Raw genomic sequence first — 20,292 nt, forward strand, 5'->3', positions numbered from 1 at the left:
AGAGAATTAGGAAGGAAGTTGAGAAGCAGGACCTCAAAGGTAGTAATTTCCAGATTACTGCCTGTGCTAAGCGACAGTGGGTATAGGAACAGAATGAGGAGGAGGTTAAATGCGTGGTTGAGGGATTGGAGTAAGGAGGAGTGATTCAGTTTTCTGGATCATTGGGGCCTCTTTTGGGGCAGGTATGACCTGTTCAAAGAGGATGGATTGCACTTGAATCCTAGAGGGAGGTTTGCTAAGGCTACTGGGGAGAGTTTAAACTAGAATTGTTGGGGGGGGGATCTGTACTGGAGAGACTGCGGAAGAGGTGTTTGGCTCTCAAATAGGGGAAACTAGGAGTAAGTACCATAGGCAGGTGATAGAGAAGGCAAGTGTTCAGACAGGCTTGAGATGTGTCTATTTTAACGCAAAGAGTATTGTGAACAAGGTGGATGAGCTTAGAGCTTGGATCGATACTTGGAGCTATGGTGCGGTGGCCATTACGGAGACTTGGATGGCTCCGGGGCTGGAATGGTTGATTCAAGTGCCGGGTTTTAGATGTTTCAGGAAGGACAGGGAGGGAGGCAAGAGAGGTGGGGGACTGGCACTGTTGATCAGAGATAGTGTCACGGCTGCGGAAAAGGTGGACATTGTGGAGGGATTGTCTACTGAGTCTCTGTGGTTGGAGGTTAGGAACAGGAAGGGGTCGATAACTTTACTGGGTGTTTTTTATAGGCCACCCAATAGTGACAGGGTTATTGAGGAGCAGACAGGGTAGCAGATCCTAGAAAGGTGTGAGAATAACAGAGTTGTTGTGATGGGGGATTTTAATTTCCCAAACATCAACTGGCATCTCCAGACAGTGAGGGGTTTAGATGGGGTGGGGTTTGTTAGGTGTGTTCAGGAAGGGTTCTTGACACAGTATGTAGCTAGACCTACAAGAGGAGAGGCTGTGCTTGATTTGATATTTGGGAAATGAACCTGGTCAGGTGTCAGATCTCTCAGTGGGTGACATTTTGGAGATAGTGATCATAATTCTATCTCCTTTTACGTTAGCACTGGAGAGAGGTAGGAACAGACAGACTAGAAAGGCGTTTACTTGGAGTAAAGGGAATTATGAGGCTCTCAGGCAGGAAATTGGAAGATTAAATTGGGAACAGATGTTCTCTGGGAAAAGTACGGAAGATATGTGGCAAATATTCAGCGGGTATTTGTGTGGCGTTCTGCATAGACATGTTCGATGAGACAGGGGAGTCACGATGAGGATACAGGAACCGTGGTGTACGAAGGCTATAATAAATCTAGTCAAAAGGAAAAGAAAAGCTTACAAAAGGTACAGAGAGTTAGGTAATGTTAGAGATCTGGAAGACTACAAGGCTAAAAGGAAGAACTTAAGAAAGAGATTAGGAGAGCCAGAATGGGACATGAGAAGGCCTTGGCGGGCAGGATTAAGGAAAACCCTAAGGCGTTCTACAAGTATGTGAAGAGTAAGAAGATGAGATGCAAAAGGATAGGGCCTATCAAGTGCAGCAGTGGGAAAGTGTGTATGGATATGGAAGAATAGCGGAGGCCCTTTAATGAATACTTTATGTCAGTATTCAATATGGAAAAAGATCTGGGGGATTGTAGTGGGGACTTGCAGCGGCCTGAAAGCTTGAGCATGTAGATATTAGAAAAGAGGTGGTGCTGAAACTTTTGGAAAGCATCAAGTTAGATAAGTCGCTGGGACCTGGATGAGATGTACCCCAGGTTGCTGTGGGTGGCGAGGGAGGAGATTGCGGAGCCTCTGACGATGATCTTTGCGTCGTCGATGGAGACGGGAGAGGGTTCCTGAAGATTGGAGGGTTTGCGGATGTTGTTCCCTTCTTCAAGAAGGGGAGTAGGATAGCCCAGGGAATTATAGACTGGTGAGTCTTACCACAGTGGTTGGTAAGCTGATGGAGAATATCCTGAGAGGCGGGACTTATGAACATTTGGAGAGGTATAATTGATTAGGAATAGTCAGCATGGCTTTGTCAAGGGCAGGTCCTGTCTTACGAGCCTGATTGAATTTTTTGAGGATGTGACTAAGCACATCGATGAAGGGAGAGCAGTAGATGTAATGTATATGGACTTCAGCAAGGCGTTTGATAAGGTACCCCATGCGAGGCTTATGGAGAAGGTGAGGAGACATGGGATCCAAAGGGACATTGCAGTGTGGATCCAGAACTGGCTGGCCCACAGAAGGCAAAGAGTGGTTGTTGAAGGGTTGTATTCTGAGTGGAGGTCTGTGACCAGTGGTGTACCTCAGGGATCCGTACTGGGACCCTTACTCTTTGTGATTTTTATAAACGACCTGGATGAGGAAGTGGAGGCATGGGTTAGTAAGTTTGCGGATGGACACGAAGTTTGGGGTGTTGTGGGTAGTTTGGAGGGCTGTCAGAGGTTACAGAGGGACATAGATAGGATGCAGAGTTGGGCTGAGAAGTGGCAGATGCAGTTCAACCCAGATAAGTGTGAAGTGGTTCATTTTGGTAAGTCAAATATGTTGGCGGAATATAGTATTAATGGTAGGACTCTTGGCAGTGTGGAGGATCAGAGGGATCTTGGGTCCGAGTCCATAGGATTCTCAAAGCAGCTGCGCAGGTTGACTCTGTGGTTAAGAATGCATATGGTGTATTGTCCTTCGTCTCAAACGGGGAAATGAATTTAGGAGCCGAGCCGGGAAATGAATTTAGGAGCCCGAGAGGTATTGTTGCAGCTATATAGGTCCCCTGGTCAGACCCCACTTGGAGTATTGTGCTCAGTTCTGGTCGCCTCACTATAAGAAAGATGTGGAAGCCATAGAGAGGTACAGAGGAGATTTACAAGGATGCTGCCTGGAATGCGGAGCATGCCTTATGAAAGCAGGCTGAGAGAACTTGGCCTTTTCTCCTTGGAGAGACGGAGGATGAGGGGGAACCTGATAGAGGTGTATAAGATGATGAGAGGCATTGATCGGATAGATAGAGGCTTTTCCCCAAGGCTGAAATGGTGGCCACAACAGGACATAGGTTTAAGGTGCTGGGGAGTAGATATAGAGGAGATGTCAGGGGTAAGTTTTTTTACTGAGTGGTGAGTGCATGGAATGGGCTGCCGGAAACGGTGGTGGAGGCAGATACGATAGGTCTTTCAAGAGACTGTTAGATAGTACATGGAGATGAGAAAAATAGAGGGCTATGGGTAAGCCTTGTAAATTCTAGGGTAGGGACATGTTCGGCACAGCTTTGTGGGCCGGAAGGGCCTGAATTGTGCTGTAGTTTTTTCTATGTTTTTAAGACAACATCCACTGCTCTACCTTCCTTCAATCACTTTCATCACCTCCTCTCAAAACTCAATTAGGTTATTAAGACATGTAACATGCCCCACACAAACCATATTCACTGTCCCTAATTAGGCCATGCTTCTCCAAATGCTCATAAATCCTATTCCCAAGAATCCTCTCCAATAGCTTCCCTACCACTGTGAGACTCAATGATATATAATTGCCAGGATTGTCCCTATTCCCCTTCTTGAACAACAGAATAACATTAGCTACTCACCAGTTCTCTGGCATTTTCCCTGCGGCTAGAGAGGACACAAAGATCTTGGAAAAGGCTCCAGCAATCTCATTGCTTGCCTCTCTCAATAACCTGGAGTATATCCCATTAGGTACAGGAAATCTTTCTATTAAGTTGAGAACTGATCTAGAATCTCACATTGTAATTGCTTTAGAGATCTTTTAGCTATATTTCAGAATATGAATTGTGTTCAAGTGTTACAGTCATTAAAGCCACTTATGAAAAGATAACTGCTTTTTCCAGTAACTCATTAGTTTTTTTTTAAGGTTGTGGCTTCCAAAAATCAAACTTCCATTACATTAAAAAATCCAACATTTCAATCAGAAAAAAAACAAACACAAAGAGAGGTTTGCACTTATATGGAGTCTTTCCTTTTCTATCGGAGTGTCCCAGAGCAATGAAATAAAGCAATTAAATATATTTTGTAGTCACTGTTTTTATTTTGTAAACACAGCCACCTCCCAAAAACAGCAATGTAACAAAGAGCTCTTCATCAGAAAAAAATAGCTCCAGTCTTAACCCAAAAGTGGTAATGTTCAATAGGGCAGCATAGTGGCATAGATGGCAGATCTATTGCCTCACAGCTCCTGTAATGTGGATTCAATTGTGATCCAGTGCTGTCAGTGTGGAGTTTGCATGCTTTTCCTTTGATTTTAAGTTTCTCTCTGTTGCTTTGGTTTCTACCCATATACCAAAGGTGTGACCATCAGTAGGTTAATGACTATTAGCGTGCAGGTGAGTGGCAGAATCTGAGGCACACTGATAGGAAAGTGGGAAGAAATAAGATGGTATAGTGTAAATAGGTGCTTGACGGCTGTTGTGGACTCGGTGGGCAGAAAGGCCTATTTTTGCACTGTATCTGACATGAATGTGTCTTTCTCGAAGTACCTCCACTGGAGTGTCAGCTGAACTTTGGGTGCAAGTGTCTTGAGTGACTTGAAGCCACAATCTTTCGAATCATAGGCTGAATCACAGCTAACATTCTTTCCAAATAAACCTTCATAAAAGTGAGGTATTCATTAAAGTGAAGGGCATTCAGACAGGGCCCCTGAGGAATATCAAGATAGCAAGAGAACTCAAGCAGGGTATTAGGAAGACCAAAGGGGGCCATGAAATGTCCTCGGCAAGTAGGATTAAAGAGAATCCCAAGGACTTTTTATACTTGCATTAAAAACAAGAGGATCACTAGGAGTGGGTAGGACAACTCAAGGATAAAGGAGGGAATTTATGCTTGGAGTCAGAAGATGTAGATGAGGTACTAAATGAATATTTTGCGACAATATTTACCAAGAAGGACTTGGAGGATAGTGAGATTAGTGTGGGGCATGGGATTGGGCATTTTGAGATCAGGAAGGTGGTGGTGCTGGGCCCTTTGTGGAGCATCAAGGTGGATGAGTCCCCAGTGCCTGATGGGATATATTCCAGGTGATTGAAAGAGGCAAGAGGAAATTGCTGGGGCCTTGACAAAGATCTTCGTATCATCATTAGCAACAGGCAAGGTCCTGGAGGACTGGAAAGTAGTCTATGTTGTTCTTTTGTTCAAGAAGGGAAATAAGGATAACCTAGGAAATTATAGGCCAGTGAGACTCACATCAGTGGTGGGGAAGCTTTTGGAGAGGATTCGGGATAGGATTTACTTACATTTGGTAGAACATAGTCTAATTAGGGACAGACAGCATGGCTTTGTGCAAGGCAGGTCATGTCTTACAAACTTGATTGAGTTATTTTGAGAAGATGACAAAAGTGATCGATAAAGGTAGGGCAATGGATGTTGTCTACGTGGATTTTAATAAGGCATTTGACAAGGTCTCTCATGGTAGAGTGATCCAAAAGATTAAGATGCTTGGGATACATGGTGACTTGATAGCTTGGATTCAGAATTGGCTTGCCCATAGAAGACAAAGGGTAGTGGTGGAAGGGTGTCATTCTGGCTGGAGGTCCGTGACCAGTGGAGTTCAGCAGGGATCAGTGCTGGGGCATACAAATCGATGAAAATGTAGAGGGGTGGGTTAGTAAGTTTGCTGACAGCACAAAGATTGATGGAGTTGTGAACAGTGTGGAAGGCTGTCAAAGGATACAGTAGAATCTGGATCAGTTATAGATATGGGTGGAGAAATGGCAGATGCAGGTTAATCCAAGCAAGTGTGAGGTGTTGCACTTTGGAAGGTCAAATGTAAGGGGAAAGTATACAGTTAATGGCAGGACCCTTAACAGCATTAATGTGCATGGGAGAGAGTAGGTCCCCTTAAGGATCAGTGTGGTAATGTGTGTGTGAAGCTGTAGGAAGTGGTCAAGGTCTTAAATGAATACTTCTCATCTGTATTTACCGGGAGAAAGATACAGAAACTAGTGAGTTCAGGAGAGAGGTCAATGATATCCTGAAGCATATCAACATTACAAAGGTGGAGGTGTTGGAGGTCTTGAAATGCATAAAGGTGGATTTTTGCCCTTAAAACTCAAGTGTACAAGTCATCTTGTCCTTGTCCTTCATCTGTCCTTGCCTTTCCAATTGCAAATAGATCCTGTCTCTAGGAATCCCTTCCAATAACTTTCCCATCACTGATGTGAGGCTTACTGGCTTAAGGTTTCCTGGTTTGTCCTTGCAGCCCTTCATAAATAAAGGCACAACATCAGCTATCCTCTGGTCTTCCGGTACTTCACCTGTGGCTAACAAAGAAGCAAAAAGCTCTGCCAAGGCTCCAGTAATCTCCTCCATTGCTTCTCATAACATCCCCAGATACACTTGGTCAAGATCTGGGGACTTATCCACCTTTATGCATTTCAAGACCTCCAGCACCTTCTCCTTTGTAATGTTGATATGCTCCAGGAGACACTTAACAAATTCTGCTCCATTTAAACCTTTAGTAGTAAGGCAGTCTTGGTCAATATTAGGGAAATTAAAATCACCTATATTATAGTGCTTTTAGTCCTACACCTATATGCTCCTCTAATTCAGCTGACAATTGGAGGGCCTATAGTATAATCTAATAACCACCATTTTTTTAGTTCTAAGGTCTACCCATATGGTCTCGTTGGATGTTCCTCTGGGATATCCTCTCTAAGTACTGCTGTGATGTTCTCCCTAATCAATAGTGCAATTCCCCCTCTTCCCTTACATCCACCTCTATCACACTGAAAGCATTGGGTACCCAGAGCATGAGCTGCCAATCCTACCCATCCCTCAACATGTTTCTGCAATAGCTGAAAATATCACAATCTCTTGTGCCAATCCATGCTCTGTGTTCCTCTGCCTTACCTGTCAGGCTTCGTGCATTAAAGTAAATACAGTTTAGCCTATCAGACCTTCCTCGCTCCCTAACCTGCCTATTGGACTTGCTTGCTTTAACCTCTGCTTCAACTTTCTCATCTGATACACTGCTAATTAGAGTCCCACCACCCTGCCACAGTATTTTAACCCGAGTAGCAAATCTCCCCACATGATATTTATCCCCCTCAGTTCAGATGCAACCCATCCCTACTGTACAAGTCAACCTTGCACCAGAAGCGCAAGTCCAAGAAACTGAAGCCCTCCCTCCTGCACCAGCTGTTCAGAACCGTTATCCTGCAATTCCTACCTTCACTAGCACATGGAATAGGGGAGCAATCCTGAGATTACAACCCCCAATGTTCTGATTTTCAACCTTCTACCTCGCTCTCTTCATTAACTTTGCAGGACCTCATCTCTCTTCCTGCCTATGTCGTCAGCACCAATGTGGACCCATGACTTCTGGTTGCTCACCCTCCCTTTTCAGCATGTCCTGCACCTGTTCAGAGACATCCTTAATCCTGGCAACAGGGAGCCAACATACCATCCTCACCCAACAGAAACAATATAATGGTCATAGAATGGAATAGGCACATGGGACTGCTGTGTTAATCTGCCTTTCTTTCCTGGCAGTCAGTGAAGGGAATTCTAGCAATTAGAAACTTACCATAAATAAAATCACCTGAACAAGTAAACGATTATAAACACCTTTAACATTACTAAACTATGTTTTAATTTTATTTGCACAAAATATTCCCAAATTAGTACTTCTCTTTGGTACTAACAAAGGAAACAGACTTAATATTTGGAGTATCCACTGAATGGGTACGTGAAAGTCTAGTGGAGGTCTCTATAAAAAAAGTAGTACTTGATGCCTCAGCAGACTTAAAGATGGATAAATCCCCTGGACTGGACTGGATTTATCCTCAGCTGCTATGGGAGGCATTTATGGGAGAAATTGCTGGGGCTCTGGCTGAAATTTTAAATCTCCACTAGACACGTGAGATACCAGATGAATTGAGGACAGTAAATGTGGTCCCTCTTTTCAAGAAAGGCAGTAGGAAAATGCCTGGTAACTATAGACCTGTCAGCTTAATATCTGTGATAGGGAAGAAACTGAAAAAAATTCTGAGGGAGAGGATTATTGTTCACTTGTAAGGCAGGCGCTAAATCAGAGTCAGCCAACATAATTCTGTCAAGAACATATTGTCTGACCAATTGAATTTTTTGAAGAGGCAAACAAAGTACATTGATGAGGGCAGTGTAGTAGATGTGGTTTACATGAACTTCAGTAAGGCTTTGACAAGGACTCATATGGGAGGCCAGTCCAAAAGGTTAGGGTCCATGGGATACAGAGCAAGTTGGCAAACTGCATCCTAAACTGGCTTGGCAATAGGAGACGGAGGATGATCGTAGATGGTTGTTTTACTGATTGGATGCCTGAAACTAGTGGTGTCCCATAACGATTGGTGCTGAGATCCTTGCTGTTTATAATATGTGAAGATGGATGTGCAGATGATACAAAGACTGGCAGAGTTGTTGATCGTGTGGAAGAGTAGTCTTAGGCTGCAGAGAGATATTGATGTGTTGGTTGAAATGGACTGAGAAATGGCAATGCAGTTTAATCCAGATAAATGTGAGGTGATGCATTTTGGGGGTACTAATAAAGCTAGGCCAAACAGCATGAATGGTAGGGTCTTAGAGTATCGAGGAACAGAGGGATCTTGGAGTACAAGTCCATAGATCCTTGAAAGTGGCAACACAGGTAGAGAACGTAGTTAGAAAGGCATATGGGATATTGGCCTTGATTAGTCGGGCACTGAAAACAGAAGTGGTGAGGTTATTCTCCAACTTTATAAAATCTTGGTTAGACCTCAGATGAAGCACTGCGTGCAATTCTGGTAACCATGCCATTAGGAAGGATGTGATAGGGTGGAGAGGGTGCAGAGGAGATTCACCTGAACTTCGCCTGGGAGGAAGCAGTTCAGTTATGAGGCTGGAGAGACTGGAGAAGCTAGGTCTGTTCTTCACGGAGCAGAGGACATTAAGATTAAAATACCTTAATCATGTCATTTGTATAGACAAGGTAGACTGCAGGACACTTTTCCCCTTTTAAAACCTAAAGATAAAACACAGATTTAGAGTAAGGGTAAGAGGGTACCTTCACCCAGAGAATGGCAAGTACCTGGAGTGCACTGCCTGAGTGAGTGGTTGAAGCTGGGTCGCTAACAACTAGATGAGCACTTGAATTGCTTAGGCCTGGAAGGCTATAGACCATGTGCTGGGAGAATTAATATGGAAGTGTGCCCAATGGTCTGCATGGACAAGATGGGCCAAATGGTTCACTTCCATACTGTAGGATTCTATGACTTTATAACTCTATGACTATTGCAAAACATTTTGTCATTACACCATACCTTAGTTTCTTTTCCCATCATGTATTCATAGAGCACCTTCTTAAGATATTCTATTTCTGTTGGCTCAGTTATCACAGAACCATCCACAGCATAATTTCCATCTGTACCACAAAAGAAAATGTTATGAAAAACAGATTAAATCTCCACAATAATCAATAATCCAGCAAATATAAAAAGCACTTTTCTCCAACTGACAAATACTAGAACTTAAGTGATTTGAACACATCAAGCCATACAATTATCACGGATAATGGATAACAGACAAGTTATAGGTCACATGGTGAATTACATTTCTCCAAGAGATACACTGACTGGATTGTTCATGCAGAGATTCCAATTGAATTTTTATGAGATTTCCTTGCATTCTTCTAAACTGTAATGAATATAAGCATAATTGACCCAATCTCTCTCCAGACAATACCCTGCCATCCTGGGAATCAGTCTGGTGAATTTTTGCTGAAATTGTTCCACAGCAAGAACATGCTTCCTCAGATAAAGAAACCAAAACTGTACACAATACTCAAAATGCAGTCTCACTGATGTGCAGTACAATTGCTGCAAGACAAAGTGTTATCCAGCTGTTAAAACTGGGCTCACAATTACACAGATTATCAAACCTGTGTTCTCAACCCCTATGTTTTGGTACGCTACGAAAGGGCTATGAGTGGCACACGTTAGAATCAGTGCTGTTGCTTCTGGGCATAGCACCATAAAACTTTAAAGTCACCTACTCCTTTACAGATGAATGAAATAATTTCTAATCTCAATTCTGTTGTAATATCTCATAGCATATCTCCCACAGAAAGAAACGAATTCATATTATGAACACAATCAGCTGGAAGGAAGAATTAATAAAAATTCTACAATCAATTCCTATTATCTAGTTCCTCCTAATTAGGTAGAGGAAAAAAAAGGAACTATTAAAAGGACAATATTTTCTGCCAAAACACCTAAATGTGTGTACATCTTGTTTAATTATTTACAGTATTTGGGAAGGTTATGGGCCAAACGCTGGCAAATGGGACTAGCTTAGATAGATACAAGACACAGGTGCAGAATTAGGCCATTTGGCACATTGAGTCTGCTCAGCCATTTGATCATGGCTGATTTATTTTTCCCTCTCAACCCCATTCTCCTGCCTTCTCCCCATAACCTTTACTAATCAAGAACTTTAAATATACCAATAACTTGGCCTCCACAGCCGTCTGCGGCAATCAATTCCACAGATTCACCACCCTCTGGCTACAGAAATTCTTCTTCATCTCTGTACTAAAGGGATATCCTTTATTCTGAGGTTGTGCCCTCTTGTCCTGGACTCTCCCACTACTGGAAACATCCTCTCCATGTCCATTCTATCCAGGCCTTTCGATATTCGGTAGGTTTCAATGAGATCCCCCCCTCCCCCCCCATCCTTCTAAATTCCAGCAAGTACAGGCCCAGAGTCATTAAATGCTTATACGTCAACCCTTTCATACCTGGGATCATTCTCATAAACCTCCTCTGGACCGTCTCCAACGCCAGCACATCCTTCCTTAGAAATGGGTCCCAAAACTGCTCACAATACTCCAAAAGTGGTCTGACCAATGCCTTGTAATGCTGAGGCTTTATATCATTGCTTTTATATTCTAGTCCTCTCGAAATGAATGCTAACATTGCATTTGCCTTCCTTACTACTGACTCAACCTGCAAGTTAACCTTCAGGGCATCCTGCACTAGGACTCCCAAGCCCCTTTGCACCTCCAATTTCTGAATTCTCTCCCAGTTTAGAAAATAGTCTCCACTTTTATTCCTTCTACCAAAGTGCATGACTGTACACTTCCCTACCCTGTATTCCATCTGCCACTTCTTTGTCCATTCTCCCAACCTGTCCAAGTCTTCTGCAGACTCCCTGCTTCCTCAACACTACCTGCCCCTCCACCTATCTTTGTATTATCCACAAACTTGGCCACAAAGCCATCAATTCAGTCATCCAGATCATTAACATATAACGTGAAAAGTAGTGGACCCAACACTGATCCCTGCAGAACACCACTAGTCACCGGCACCCAAACAGAAAAGGCCCGCTTTATTCCCATTCTTTGCCTTCTGCCAGTCAGCTAATCTTCTATCCATGCTCATACCTTTCCTATAATACCATGGGCTCCTATCTTGTTTAGCAGCCTCATGTCAAAAGCCTTCTGAAAATCCAAGTAAACAACATCCACTGACTCTCCTTTGTCTATTACCTGTTTGTTACTTCCTCAATTCCAACAGATTTGTCAGGCAAGATCTCCCCTTAAGGAGACCATGCTGACTTTGGCCTATTTTATCAAGCCCTTCCAAGTACCCTGAAACCTCACCCTTTATAAGGGACTCTAAAATCTAGAAAATAGGGGGCTATGTGGGAGGGAAGGGTTAGATAGATATTAGAGCAGGATAAAATGTCGGCACAACATTGTGGGCCGAAGGGCCTGTACTGTGTTGTAGTGTTCTATGTTCTATCTTACCACTGAAGTCAGGCTAATCGGCTTATAATTTCCTGTCTTTTGTCTCCCTCTCTTCTTAAAGAACGGAATGGCATTTGTGATTTTACAGTCCTCTGGAACCATTCCTGACTCTACTGATTCTTGAAAGATCGCTACAAATGCCTCCACAATATCTTCAGCAACCTCTTTCAGAACCCTGGGGTGTCATCCATGTGGTCCAGGTGACTTAGCCACCTTCAGACCTTTCAGCTTCCCAAGCACTTTCTCCTTAGTAATAGCGACTACACTCACTTCTGCCCCCTGACTCTCTCGATCTTGGTCGACATGGACCAGTTGGGCTGAAGGGCCTGTTTCCATGCTGAATAACTCTATAACTGGATGCTTATGCTGGGCATGAGAGAGGAAATCAAAATTCCAGTCTGTTACATAATACTAGAAATCTTAAAAAAACATTAAATGTAGAGGACACTAATGAAAAAAGACTACTGCCTTCCATCCAAAATTAATTATAAGTACAGTGCAACTTATCAATAAGTATTTTTGTGAGGTTTATCATGACTATCACTAGCATTTAAATAAAGCTTTAACACGCCCTTTTGTTTATTTTCCTTTTAACTGCCACTGTTAATCTATTCAACAGATGGCTCAATTAGCATTGGAATCATCTGGCAAACCTTGTCTGCTCTATCGTTTATACTTCTCTTGTACAATTGACTCCTCTTGCAACCTCTATGCAACCTACAATTAACTTATTTTCTCTCCTTCCCAGTTTTGATGTAAGGACTTTGACCTGAAACACTAATTCTGTTCCTCTTTCCACAGGTACTGCCTAATTGTGTGCAGTTCCAGTCACCCCATTACAGTAAGGATATGGATGCTTTGGAGAGGGTGCAGAAGGGGTTCACCAGGATGTTGCCTGGATTAGAGAGTATTAGCTATAAGGAGAGGTTGGACATAGAACAATACAGCTCAATACAGGCCCTTTGGCCCACTTGGATTATCTTCTCTGGAACGTCGGAGGCTGAGGGGAGAACTGATACGAGTTTATACAAGTACGAGAGGCAGAGATCGGGTAGATAGTCAGGGTCTTTTTCCCAGGGTGGAAATGTCATACTCAAGGGCATAGCTTTAAGTTGAAAGGGGAATGTTTAAAGCAGATGAGTGGGTCATGTTCTTTTTTTTAAACAGAGAGGTTGAATGCGTTGCCAGGGGTGGTGGTGGAAGCAGATATGATAGTGGAATTTAAGAGGCATTTCGACAGGCACATGAACATGCAAGGAATGGAGGAATATGGATCAGATGCAGGCAGATTGGATTAGTTTAATTTGCCATCATGGTTGGCCCAGACATCATGGACCAAAGGGCCTGTTTCTCTCTGTAAAGTATCTGCAAAGTATTTCCAACATCTTCTGTTTTTATTTCAGATTTCTAGCATCTGCAGTATTTTGATTTTCATTCAGTATCAAATGTCTGGGAGTCAAAGGACGTGTTTGGAGTGCATGTGTGAGTGTTGTGGAAAGGGGGCAAGTGACAGACTGATGCAAATGAATTTGAGCCAATAATATCACTAAGTCTTTTGAGCTGCAGCTAAATAAATGAATTTGCATAACAAGTTTTTGTCTCAAAACTAAGTTAGTACCCCAGTAAAACTGAAATGTCCACTCCTGAATAACTTCTTCATTCACAAGTTAACTCACCTTATTCTTATGATATTCTCAGAAATGAATCAAATACTGATCAGGTATTCATTAAGTATCACTAAATTTGCAGCATTACACAATCATATTGGGCAGTATAGTTGCCTCACAGTATCAGAATTAAATCCTGATCTTGGGTGCTGTTTGTGTCAAGTCTGCAAGTTCTCCCTGTGACTGTGGGTTTTCTCAGGATGCTCCAATTTCCCCTCACATCCCAAAGCCATGTAGGTTGGTAGGTTAACAAACCACTATAAATTGCCCCTTTTGTGCAGGTAGAATTCATGGGGGGAAGAGATGGGGGAAGAGATGATGAGAATGTGGGGAGAATAAAAATGATTAATGTAGCAATAGCATGACGATGGATTAAAGGGTTCAATTCCTTTCGACTCTATGACTCTAAACAGTGCTTCTGAATATGAATGGTTGTGAATGGTCTACTGCATATTGCAATTTTTTTTTAAGCTTTTTAAATATGTAATGCAAATATACCACAAGAATGCAGAGATTCAACAATGGAAGCACAATGTTTGTTTCTGACACAGGCAATGTATTGTAAGAAAACAGGTTTGAATATTGGGACAAAAGTACGCAATTGCAATTCATGGTTTAACATCTGATGACCACTACTTCTATTGAACATTTTTGCACCAGACTCCCATCTAAGCAATGTCTGCGTTTGACCTATATTCCTCTGAACCTTTCATATCCATGTACCTGTCCAAGTGACCATCCTAATAAATATTTTCCATATCCTCTCTAAATCTTCACATCCTTTCTAAAATCAGTTAAACAGTATGGACACAATAGCGTTTCATGCAAGTTCAACACAACCTTCCTGCTTTTCTATTCCGTATTGCTATTTACTTCTACATACTTCTCTCAACATGCCTTGACACTTTAGGATTCATGGACAAACACATCCGGATTCTTCTGTTTCCTGCACATTCTGGACACAACATTTTGTCCATATTGTTTCCCTTTATTTGTTCTGTCTCTGTCTTCAACTTCATCCGCTACTTGTCCATCTATTCAGCCAGCCTATGTCTTCTTTTCTTCTATTACTATTCTCCTCACTGATTACCAGAGCTCCATGTTTGGTGTCAAATGTAAATCTGGAAATTTTACCCCGCACTGCTTTCTCTGTGTCATTAAATATAATTGGTTTATTATTGTCTCAGGTACTGAGATACACTGAAAAACTTTGTTTTGAATGCCATCCATACAGATCATTTCAAAACCTAACTACATTAAGGTAGTACAAATATAGTGTTATAGTTAATTACAAAGAAAGTGCAGTGCAGGTAGACAAAAAGGTGCAAGGGCCATGACAAGGTATACTGTGAGGTCAAGAGTTCATCTTTTTCGTACAAGAGGTCTGTTCAAGAGTCTTATAACAGCGGGGACAGAAGTTGTCCGTGAGCCTGGTGGTGCATGTTTTCAAGATTCTGTATCTTCTGCCCAATGAAAGGGGGAAGAGAGAATGTCGGCGGTGGGAGGTTTAGTTTATTACGTCAGCTGCTTGCCCAAGGCCGTGGGAAGTGTAGACAGAGTCCATGGAGGGGAAGCTGGTTTTCATGATGGACTGAGCTGTGTCCACAACTCTCTGCAATTTCTTGTGATCTTGGGCAGACCAGTTGCCATAGCAAGTTGTAATGCATTTGGATAGGATGCTTTCTATGGTGCGTCTCTAAAAAATTAGTGAGGGTCAACAGGGACATGCCAAATTTCCTTAGTCTTCTGCAAAACTAGAGATGCTGGTGTGCTTTCTTGGCCACAGCATTTATGTGGTTGGACCAGGACAAGGTATTGGTGATGTTTACACCTGGGAACTTGAAGCTCTCAACACCATTGATATATACAGGGATGTGTGCTCCACTCCACTTCCTGAAGTCAATGACCAGTTCTTTTGTTTTGCTAAGTGAAGGAAAGATTGTTGTCTTGACACCATGCCACTAGGCTCTCTATCTCCTTCCTGTACTTCGCCTTGTGATTATTTGAAATCTAGCCCATTACGGTGGTGTCATCCGCGAACTTGTAGATGGAATTAGAGCAGAATCTGGCCATGCAGTTGTGAGTGTATAGGGAGTAAAATAAGGGGTTAAGGACACAGCCTTGAGGGGCACCAGTGTTGAGGATAATTGTGGCATAGTTGTTGCTACCTATCCTTACTGATTGCAGGCTGTTGGTCAGGAAGTCAAGGATCCAGTTACAAAGGAAAGTGCTGATTCCTAGGTCCAGGAGTCTGAAGATGAGTTTGTTTGGAATTGTGGTATTGAAGGCAGAGCTGTAGTCAATAAATTGGAGTCTGACGTATGTGTCTTTGTTAATCTAGATGCTCCAGAGATGCGTGTTGGGCCAGGGAGATGGTGTCCGCGTGGACCTGTTTGGGTGGTTGGCGAATTGGGTCGAGGTTGTCTGGGACGAGTTGCAGTGGGTCGAGGTTGTCTGGGAGGCTGGAGTTGATATGTGTCATGACCAGCTTCTTGAAGCACTTTATCATGGTGGATGTCAGAACAGTGTTCCTCTTAAAGCAGGTGGGAACCTCAGATTGGAGTAGGGAAGAAGTTACAAATGTCTGCAAGTACTCCCGCCAATTGATCCACACACAACCTGAGAACGCATCCGGGTCTCCATCCAGGTCACACGCTTTCCACACGTTCAATCTCCGGAAGACTGATCTGACATTTGCAACAGTGACTGTGGGTACAAGTGCATTGGAGGTTGTCGGGATGGTTGCTGTCATTTCATTGTCCTTCTGTTCAAAACATGCATAGAATGATTGAGCTCATCGGAGATGGATGCATTGTTGCCAATGATACTACTCGACTTTGTTTCATAGACTGTTTAGCATGTTTGCTTTCATTGGCCAAGGCAAGTGAGTACAAGAGTTGGGAGTTACAGTTGTAGGAATCATTGGTTAGACTGTGCTTTGAGTTTTGTATGCAGTTATGGTTGCCACACTATAGGAATGATGTGATTAAGCCAGAGAGGGTGCAGAAAAGATTCACAAGGATGTTGCCTTGATTGGAGGGCCTGAGTTATAAGAGACTGGAAAGCCTGAGACTGTTTTCCTTAGAGTGAAGGAGGCTGAGAGGTGACATAATAGAGGTAAATACAATTATGAGAGGCATGGATAGGGTCGACAGCCAGAGTCCGTTTCCCAGGATAGGGGTGTCTAAAACCAGAGGGCACAGGTTTAAGGTGAGATAGAGGGGGTTAAAAGGGGACTTGAGGGGTAAATGTTTCACACAGGGTAGCCGGTATCTGGAATGAGCTGCCGGAGGAGGAAATGGAGGCAGGAACAATAACAATATTTCACCTGGACAGGTGCTTGAATGAGCAAGGAAGAGAGGAATACGGAATCAATGTAGGGCAAGTGGGATTTGTACTGATTGGCATAATGTACAGCTAGACATGACAATTCTATGACTTAGCTGACAAAGAAATGCTACTCTCATATTGGGCAAAACTGAAAGAAGCAAGGGCACAGATGCTATGGGCAGGGGATTTCAGTGAGTGTTTGGTAACACCATTAATAACCAAGCTGATCTGATAGCCAAACCTGCCAGACTGGGTCTATTGTAAGTAGTGAGTGAACCACTACAAGGAATAAGCCTACTACACAGTCATTTTGGATCAGACATTGACCTACACAAGCCACATAAATATTGTCACTGTAAGATCAGATCAGAGGTTCAATATGCTGTGGTGAGTGATGGACCTCTTGACACCAATACCTTTCCTCCATCCACAAGGCACAAGTCAGAAGTACGATAGAGTACTCTGTAATGACTGAATGAATGCAGCTCCAAAAAATCAAAAATATTGTTCAGAACAAAGCCTCATTGAATGGCAACCCACCCACCACCCAAAACATTCATCCTTCCACCATCAGTGCATCATAACCAGTGTACACTGCTGTTACTTGCCTAGGCTACATCAAGAACCAGGAATCTACAACACCTCCTAAACTTGCAAAATCTTTAATAATTAAGGAGAAGGAAGCAGGAACATAACCATCTGCAGGCTCCCACAAAATCACAAACCATCCTTCCTGGTTGCTGGTGCTAAATACTCGAACTTTCCACCCTTCACAATTTGGGTGTGAAGGGTGGTGGGTGGGTTGCCATTCAATGAGGCTTTCTTCTGAACAATATTTTTGATTTTTTGGAGCTGCATTCATTGAGAGCAGTACTCAATTTGGAGCAGTACTCCCTTCATTAGGAGTACTGTAGCTCAAAACGTGGCTAACCGCCACCTCTCAAACCCAAATACAGATGGTAATAAGCACAGGCAATGTTGTTTCCATCGCAGAGTAATGATATAAAAGACCAAGTCAGCCCACATGCAGCATTTTTAGAGTAAACGTAGCGTAGTGGTTAGCGCAACGCTATTACAGCACCAGTGATCGGGGTTCGATTCCCGTCGCTGTCTGTAAGGAGTTTGTACGTTCTCCCGTGTCTGCGTGGGTTTCCTCCGGGTGCTCCGGTTTCCTCCCACATTCTAAAGACGTACGGGTAGGTTAATATGGGGGTTTAAAATGGGCGGCGTGGACTCGTTGGGCCGAAAGGGCCTGTTACCACGCTGAAAATAAAATTTAAAAAATTTAAAATGTCGGAAACTATCCAATTGTCAAGAAGCTGTCATTTCAATATTGATATTTTTTTTTAAAAGAAATCAACCAGTGTTCCTAAAGTGTCACCTCTATCTGGTATTCCAAAAGGCGACATAGAAGAACTTTTTTCATGGACTCCAAGCTGATCTTCAAGTGAGTGAATCTGGAAAATAAATCAAAAGAACAATTTACTTGAATCTGGACACAGAAACTAACCAGTAGGAAATATTTTAAAAAATTGCTTTTACCTGCTCTCTAAATTCCTGTTCCTGGAGTTTGGCATCACTGAGAAGAGTAGTCTTTTGCGCTAATTGTGCCTGATAGATTAAATGAAGATATCATAGAATCAAACACAAGACTTAACTAACATAACAAATTATTTCAACACATTTCCACATAATATTTGACATCATTGAGAAACAGATTTGGTTCAATGCCAACATTAAATTTTCTGCATCTGCAGTACTAATGCAAATGTTAACCTCTTCCATCAATATGATGAGAAGAAAGTGTTTGGCACACTGGCCTTCATCATTCAGGACATTGAGTACTGGAGTTGGGGCGTTATGTTGTGGTTGTGCAAGATGTCGCCAAGGCTGCACCTGGAGTATTGTGTACAGTTTTAGTTACCCTGTTATAGAAAGACATAATTAAGCTGGAAAGAATGCAGAGAAGATAGACAAGAATGCTGCCAGGACTTGAGGTCCTGTGTTATAGGCAGAGGTTGGGTAGGCTAGGACTTTATTCATTGGAGTGTAGGAGACTGAGGGGTGACCTTATAGAGGTGTACAAAATCATGATAGATATAAATAAGGTGAATGCACACAAGTGAATCAAAACTAAGGGCATAGGCTTAAGGGGAAGATTTAAAAGGCACCAGAGGGTGGTGCATATATAGAATGAACTGCCAGAGGAGATGGTTGAGGCAGGTACAATAACAACATTTAAAAGTCACTTGCATAGGGAAGGCTTAGTGGGATATGGGCCAAATGGGACTGGCTTATGGGCATCTTGGTCAGCATAGACAATTGGGTAGAAGGGGCTGCGTCTGTGTTGTATTGCTCTTTGACTACATAGAACATAGAACAATTACTGCACAATTCAGGCCCTTCAGCCCACAAAGCTGTGCCGAACATGTCCCTACCCTAGAAATTACTAGGTTTACCCATAGGCCTCTATTTTACTCAGCTCCATATACCTATCTAACAGTCTCTTGAAAGACCCTATCGTATCAGCCTCCACCACCATTTCCGGCAGCCCATTCCACCCACTCACCACTCCCTGAGTAAAAAACTTACCCCTGACATCTCCTCTATATCTACTCCCCAGCACCTTAAACCTGTGTCCTCTTGTGGCCACCAATTCAGCCTGGGAAAAAGCCTCTGACTATCTACCCTATCGATACCTCTCATCATCTTATACACCTCTATCAGGTCCCCCCTCATCCTCCGTCTCTCCAAGGAGAAAAGGCCGAAGTTCCCTCAACCTGCTTTCATAAGGCATGCTCTGCATCCCAGGCAGCATCCTTGTAAATCTCCTCTGCACCCTCTCTATGGCTTCCACATCTTTCCTGTAGTGAGGCAACCAGAACTGAGCACAGTACTCCAAGTGGGGTCCTGACCAGGGACTTATATAGCTACAACAATACCTCACGGCTCCTAAATTCAATTCCCCGATTGATGAAGGACAATACACCATATGCCTTCTTAACCACTCTGACTCTGTCACAGAAAAAAAAGGACTCCCAATTTCATAAATCTGAAAGGAAATCTTAAAACAATCAAAGGTCACTAAGCAGCTCAGTAACTCAAATGATTAAGTATTTTTACTTAAAACTCTCAAGACAGGAGTTATTTATATTTTGCAAATATATAATTTTTCTAAATACACTGTATAACAAACAAATATTTTATTCAGTTGGTATTTCTGCAGTTATCTGCTTTAAATATGAAAATATTTTGATTTTTGTGACATTTGCCACTAAAAGTGGGTCACTGATCCACCTCTTGCTGGGAACTGCCAGTAGTTCAGTCATCAGCAAAACAAAAATTTGCAGTATTCTCAGCAATTACACTGGTGAATCTGCCTGCATAAAATGCCTATGGCTAATCATGTAGGATGAAATTTTAAAGGCTGTGAAGCAAAAATAAGGTTTGTTACTTTAAAATAAAAATAACAAAGCAAAAAATATTTAATTATCTAAATGAATATTTTAAGTGATGCCATCATAAAAAACGCTTATTTGATTGGATAATAGGTTTTGAATGTTTCTGTAC

The 20,292-nt window shown here is 42.5% G+C and overlaps 1 pseudogene; it reads right to left on the reverse strand.

The window, feature by feature from the left end:
• The window catches only part of LOC127574521 (golgin subfamily A member 4-like), a 247,048-nt pseudogene that overhangs the window by 23,744 nt on the left and 203,012 nt on the right, over nt 1-20,292 (reverse strand).

This window comes from Pristis pectinata, chromosome 9, assembly GCF_009764475.1.
Source record: "Pristis pectinata isolate sPriPec2 chromosome 9, sPriPec2.1.pri, whole genome shotgun sequence".
Classification (NCBI taxonomy): Eukaryota; Metazoa; Chordata; class Chondrichthyes; order Rhinopristiformes; family Pristidae; genus Pristis; species Pristis pectinata.